Source organism: Aegilops tauschii, chromosome 5, assembly GCF_002575655.3.
Source record: "Aegilops tauschii subsp. strangulata cultivar AL8/78 chromosome 5, Aet v6.0, whole genome shotgun sequence".
NCBI classification, from domain to species: Eukaryota; Viridiplantae; Streptophyta; class Magnoliopsida; order Poales; family Poaceae; genus Aegilops; species Aegilops tauschii.
The window spans coordinates 230,274,078-230,281,494 of NC_053039.3; positions in this window are offsets into that span (position 1 = coordinate 230,274,078).

The window sequence follows — 7,417 nt, forward strand, 5'->3', positions numbered from 1 at the left end:
CATTCTCCTAATGATGTGCTCCCGTTATCAAATGATAACACATGTCTATGGTTAGGAAACCTTAACCATCTTTGATCAATGAGCTAGTCCAGTAGAGGCTTACTAGGGACATGCTATTTGATTATGTATTCACACATGTATTTAAGTTTCCGATCAATACAACTCTAGCATGAATAATAAACCTTTATCATGAATAAGGAAATATAAAATAACAACTTTATTATTGCCTCTAGGGCATATTTCCTTCAGTCTCCCACTTGCACTAGAGTCAATAATCTAGTTCACATCGCCATGTGATTAACACCCATAGTTCACATCGCCATGTGACCAACACCCAAAGAGTTTACTAGAGTCAATAATCTAGTTCACATCGCCATGTGATTAACACCCATAGTTCACATCGCCAAGTGATCAACACCCGAAGAGTTTACTAGAGTCAATAATCTAGTTCACATCGCCATGTGATTAACACCCAAAGAGTACTAAGGTGTGATCATGTTTTGCTTGTGAGAAAATTTTAGTCAACGGGTCTGTCACATTTAGATCCATATGTATTTTGCAAATTTTTATGTCTACAATGCTCTGCATGGAGCTACTCTAGCTAATTGCTCCAACTTTTAATACGTATACAGATTGAGACTTAGTATCATCTGGATCGGTGTCAAAGCTTGCATCGACGTAACCCTTTATGACGAACTGTTTATCACCTCCATCACCGAGAAACATTTCTTTATTCCAAAGGATAATTTCGACCGCTCTCCAGTGATCAAGTCCTGGATCACCATTGTACCCCCTTGCCAAACTCATGGAAAGGTACACAATAGGTTTGGTACACAGTATGACATACTTTATAGAACCTATGGCTGAGGCATAGGGAATGAATTTCATTCTCTCTCTATCTTCTACCGTGGTCGGGCTTTGAGTCTTACTCAACTTCACACCTTACAATATAGGCTAGAACTCCTTCTCTGACTGATCCATTTTTAACTCCTTCAAAATCTTGTCAAGGTATGTACTCATTGAAAATCTTATCAAGTGTCTTGATCGATCTCTATAGATCTTGATGCCTAATATGTAAGCAACTTTACCGAGGTTTTTCATTGAAAAATTCTTGTTCAAGTATCCTTTTATGCTATCTAGAAATTCTATATCATTTCTAACCAGCAATATGTCATCCACATATAATACCAGAAATGCTACAGAGCTCCCACTCACTTTCTTGTAAATACAGGCTTCACCGTAAGTCTGTATAAAACCATATGCTTTGATCACCTCATCAAAGCGTATACTCTAACTCCGAGATGCTAGCACCAGTCCATAGATGGATCGCTGGAGCTTGCACACTTTGTTAGCACCTTTAGGATTGAAAAAATCTTCTGGTTGTATCATATACAATTCTTCTTTAAGAAATCCATTAAGGAATGCAGTTTTGACGTCCATTTGCCAGATTTCATAATCATAAAATGTGGCAATTGCTAACATGATTTGGACTGATTTAAGCATCGCTACGGGTGAGAAAGTCTCATCATAGTCAACCCCTTGAACTTGTCAAAAACCTTTTGCAACAAGTCGAGCTTTGTAGACAGTGATATTACCGTCAGCGTCCGTCTTCCTCTTAAAGATCCATTTATTCTTTATGGCTTTCCGATCATTGGGCAAATCCACCAAAGTCCACACTTTGTTCTCATACATGGATCCTATCTCAGATTTGATGGCCTCAAGCCATTTATTGGAATCTAGGCTCATCATAGCTTCTTCATAGTTTGTAGGTTCGCCTTGGTCTAGTAACATGACTTCTAGAACAGGATTACCGTACCACTCTGGTGTGGATCGTGCTCTGGTTGACCTACGAGGTTCAGTAGCAACTTGATCTGAAGTTTCTTGATCATTATCATTTGCTTCCTCTCTAGTTGGTGTAGGCATCACGGGAACGGTTTTCTGTGATGTGCTACTTTCCAATTCGATAGGTACAATTACCTCATCAAGTTCTACTTTCCTCCCACTCAGTTCTTTCGAGAGAAACTCCTTCTCTAGAAAGGTTCCATTCTTGGCAACAAAGATCTTGCCTTCGGATATGTGGTAGAAGGTGTACCCAATTGTTTCCTTAGTGTTGAGGATATAGACCTGGGAGTCACCCGCCAGGAGGGCCGGGTTACACTAAGGGTCATTGCCAGAAGCCCGGAGCTAAGTTTCAAGATAATGGGCCAGAGATGGGCTGAGACCCGGCGATGGCTTAAAGCCCGTAGTACAATCTTTATTGTTATAGTAGACTTGTAATGCAAGGCAAGTATTGTTTAGAGTCCGAGCCGGACACTCTTATGAGCCGGTCGGGACTCTAAGGGCCGCTGGGTGTCAACCTCCCTATATAAAGGGACGACCCGGTAGCGGTTTAGGGACGACAACAATCTGATCGAGAGCCGGGCATAGCTGTTTAGCTCCCTGGTTATCGAAACCCTGATTAATACCACCTCAACTGGACGTAGGCTTTTACCTTCACCGTAAGGGGCCGAACCAGTATAAACCCTCGTGTTCCTTGTCCCACTTAACCCCTTCAAGCTTCCTAATTGCGATGGCTCCACGACTAAGTCCTAACTCGAGGACATCTGCCGTGACAATTCAACGACAGTTGGCGCCCACCGTGGGGCTGGCGCACGGTGGATTTGAGTTCTTGAAGGGCAGCTTCGAAGGCTCAAGGGATACGCTGTGGGCCGGATGACCAAGAGTCGTCGCGGCAAGCTCTACATCGACGATGCGGACTGGGGCCCCGACGCCGGCTCAGTGGAGTACGGGTACCGGGTCCCCTTCGGTGGAATTCATGTCTTCATCGGCAAGATTGGTGAGCCGGGCCCCGAGCCGGATCCCCGCGCCGATCTCATCGAAACGGCTTAGCGCGCACGACCCGCCCGGGCCCGGCCTGCCTTAAGGCGCGCTTTTGTGGGATGCATCCACGGAGGGCCCTCTGATCCATCCGGGTCTGGTGATGAGGCGGCCGCCGGCTCTGACGGCGAGTCGGCCGCTGATGAGTCAAACTCGCTGTACCAACTTCAAGATGGCAGGCTCATGAGTTATTCCGATGGCAACAGTATTCCGGACCTTTTTGAGCCGCCAAGTCAGGTCGGAGTTTTTATGGCTGGTGCGCAGCCTGTTCAGAACCCCGCTGCCGGATCAGAAAACCCGGTGCCTTCCCCAGCTCAGGTGCTGATGGGTCTCACGGATAAGATGACGGCCCTGTTAACCGCCACGGTCGACCCGGCGGATCAAGTTCAGCATGATGCGGCGGTGGCACAGCTAAAATTGGATCTGATAAAAGCTAAAGAGGACCTTGCAGCGGAAGGGATCAGGCTGGCTGCGGAGCTTGCGGCTCTCGATGCCCAGACCCAGCTGATTCAGGCGCAGTCCTTCCAACTCACGATGGATCAGAACGCGGCCAATGAGGTCATGAGAAGGAGGCATCAAAAGGCTCAATCTCGACTCCCGCCGGTCTATGATCCGCGCAACCTCTTCAACACGCCAGGTGCAGGGTCTAGTCACCCGCTAGGGGTCGTAGCACCCGGGTCTGGACCCCTTATTCAACCATGAGTGATGGGGCCTCCCCAGGGGCCCCTTGCCCCGCCTCAGTATGTGCCAATACCCCCGGGCCATTATAATAACCCGCTGGAGAACATGGTCGCCGCGGCGGCACGGCTGGCGGCTCTGCCCGTTGATGGCGACTCTCCGACGGCTATTGAGACCCGCCGGGTCAGAGAACTCCTTCATACAGCACTGGCGCAACAAGAGGCGTACTCCTACAGCCGGGATAGGATCCACTCAACCCCTCGTCCAGGGCAGAGCCCGAGTTACAGCCGGCACATGGTCTCGGCGACCGGCTCAAGTAATGTCCGACGCCATGACCCGCCCCCTGGTCATGGCCCGGCTCATAATGGAGCCTTCTACGTAGCAGACCAAGCACGCCAGGAGGCGGAGCAGGCGCCTCAATTGACGGCTTACCAGACCCCCCCGGCTTATCCGACGACGTCCGTTGATGCGGGTATCCCTACCAGAACCGGGGGTGTCCCTTGTTTGGTGCCAGCTATCCGTAATGAACGTCTACCCAAGGACTTCAAAGGACCTAGGAAGGTGCCTAACTATACAGCAGACTTACAGCCTGCAGCCTGGATTGAGAGTTATGAGATGGCTATGGAATTACTTGAAGTCAGTGAGGCGGCCATGGCCAAATATTTCACCATGATGTTAGATGGAACTGCCCGCACGTGGTTGAAAGGGTTACCGCCGAACTCCATTGGGTCTTGGGCTGAGCTGAAAGCCCGGTTCATTCAAAACTTCAAAGATACCTGCAGGCAATCTATGTCAATCGTGGATCTGACTAACTGTAAGCAGCAGGAGGGTGAATCCACGACCCATTGGGTTCGCCGGGTCAAGGAGATCATACATTCATCGGATAAGATGGATGCCGGCTCTGCAGTCTTGATGTTGGAACAGAACTGTCGCTTTGTGCCCCTAAAGATGAAACTTGGGCGGCTTAAATGCGACTGCACGGATATGGGTACGCTAATGGCGGCTCTTGTCAAGTACGCCGATTCTGATGGTACCAAATATCCCCCTTCAGATGATGAAAGGACAGGGAAGGGAAAGAAGAACGGCAATGGCAAGAGTCCTCAGTTTAACCCGGGGAATCAAGGAGGAGGCAAGCGCAAGGCCGATGGCAGCCTGGAGTTCGTAGCCAACACCCAAGGCAACAACCAGCGACGCAAGGGGAGGCCCCCTCCCCGAGGCGGCGGGTCAGGACCTTCTCTGGAGCAGCTGTTGAATGAACCTTGTCCGAGACATGGCTCTAGAGGGAAGCCAGCGACTCATCTGTGGAAGGATTGTGCTATCATGAAGGCCTTTAAAAACTACAACGGCCCGGGCGGCGGCTCAGGCGCCGGCGGCTCCGGCGCTGGCGGCTTTCATGGCCCGGGAGGCGGCTCAAACCCCGGTCCTCAGAACGGTCGAGGGGGCTTTAATCAACAAGTCTAGTCAGGGTCATCAACAGCAGCAGGGGGGTTATCAGACCAACCCAAAGCAGCTTAGCGGTGGGCAGTATCATGTGTTTACCACTAGTTTGTGCAAACGAGATCAGAAGCTTCACAAGAGGACTGTGAACGCTGTTGAGCCGGCAATCCCGGGTCTTTCAGGAAGGCGACCTGGTGCTCCGGCTCATCCAGGATCAAACAGATGCACACAAGTTATCCCCACCTTGGGAAGGGCCTTTTTGTGGTCAGTAAGAACTTGCACAACGGGTCATATTACCTCATTGATATCCGGGAGCATAAAGACTCGCGTAAATCTGAGGAGGAGACCCGTCGGCCGTGGAACATAGCTCAGCTTCGGCCTTACTACACTTGAGCTACCGGCTCTTGTGGTGTATATATTTATCTCAGCCATGTATATATCATGATAAAGCAATAAAGCAGGGCCTCTGTCCTTTGCTCTCTTCCAAATATGTGTGTTGCTGACTTACAGAAGATCCGGCTTATGATCATCTTCGAATCTAGCTGTAAGCAGTAAAGTCACTTGGGGGCTTCCTGTTCACACATGGGTCGTATTCGAACCCAAGAGAACATAGCTGTCGATACCCATTTGATTGGCAAAGTGCCGAGCTCATTGGGAAGTTGCCTCTGGTCATATTTGAATCATAGTGTAACCCCTCTGAGAACCGACGTGGATCGTATTCGAATCGGCGTCGTTAAACAATTTTCAGAATCACTTGGGGGCTTCCTGTTCAAACATGGGTCGTATTCGAACCAAAGAGAACATAGCTGTCGATACCCTCTTGATTGGCATCGCCACACCCGCTGGGGGCTATATGATCGTATCCGAATCTTAGCTTAACCCCTTTGGACCGAGTTTCTGGTCGTATTCGAACCGGAAGCCCCTCAGTTTTTACATTTTATCACAAGTCTACTCTGATCATGTCAAAGTATGTACTGCCGGGTCTCACTTACCGGCTTAATTTTGGTTTATCTTGTTAGTTGAACATCATGGATGTCATCAAGACAAGTGAATTCGAGTTAAGGTACCAACCGTGCTACCCGGGTTATTTAAACCGGAAGTATGCTTACAGGCTGTTAAGTGTGTTATCACAGCTATGTTCAGAGTATAGTTAAGGGCCAGTCTTTTCGGTTCGTATTCCGGGTTATCCATCTCAAACACCTGATTCTCAGGGCGGTAAGCCGCCTTGCGATTTGTGATTTACCTTTCTATGCAGATACTTAAAGGCACCTTTTAAGGTTGAGAAGGACAAAGGGATAATTACGACCCGGAAGAACACCAAAAGGATAACATTAAGGGATTGCAGCATTCATTACATGCATGATGGCACGGCAGAGATAAATTGTTGCACCTATTCTATTACAAAATTCACCAAGTCTCAAGGACGGAGCGTTGTTCGGTGAACCGCCAGCCGCTTTATGGCGCTTGTTGAGTTGAAGTCCCCGGCTCGTCTTCTGCTCCGGCTGATCCCAAGACTTCGAAGGTTGACGACTTCCAGTCGATGCCGCTGAGAGCCTCGAACTGGGCTTCTTCATCAATTAACCCGGCCGGGTCAATTTCGGGGGCGAAGGTGTGCTGGCGAGCCGGAGGAATCAGACTGAGAGCTTCATAGCGAGGGGTTGGAATTCTCTGATTTTCCGCGTTGTACCCCGGCTGATACTTGGTTAAGTCGGTGTCGTTCCCGATGATGGTGGCCACCGGGCGTACAGCCTTAACACATGCCGCGAAGTCCTGCTGGTCGAAGGTGGAGCCATCTTCCTTCAAGCTCGGGTAACCCAGTGCGATGTCTGCCGGGTCTAGCTCCGGCAGGAATGCTTTGGCCCGGCTCAGCGCGGCAATTGCTCCGGATCTTGCGGAGGCTCGGCGTAGCTCCTGGATCCGCTGTGGCAGAACAGCGAGCCGGCGCAGGACTTCGGCCAGATGGGTTGGCACCTCGTTGGATAGGGCCACCACAGCTAAAGCGCGCTGTGACCCGGTGTAGAGTTGTTCCACCAGGGTGTACACGGCCTTTAGCTTGGTGACCACGCTCTGGTTCAAGTTGGTGCTTCTGGAACCTATTTAACAACATCAGATGACCCGGTGATAAGGATGAATCAGGAGATGTAAACATTCTAACATGAATGAAAGCCGGTGAGGCAACTTACCGAAGATGGCAGCCACCATTTGGGACACTTGGCGCTTTAGGCTGGAGAGTTCGGCGGTTTTTTCAGAGAGTGCCTTCTCCGCCTGTTCTGCCCGGGTCACCAGTGCGGCTTTCTCCTCAGCCCAGGCCTTCCGCTCAGCGTCGAATTCAGTCTTCAATTTCTCCTGAGCGGCGATGCTGGAGACAAACTTGGCATTCGCCTTCCGGGTTTCCATCTCTTGAGTTTTTAACCGGCTCTTGAGA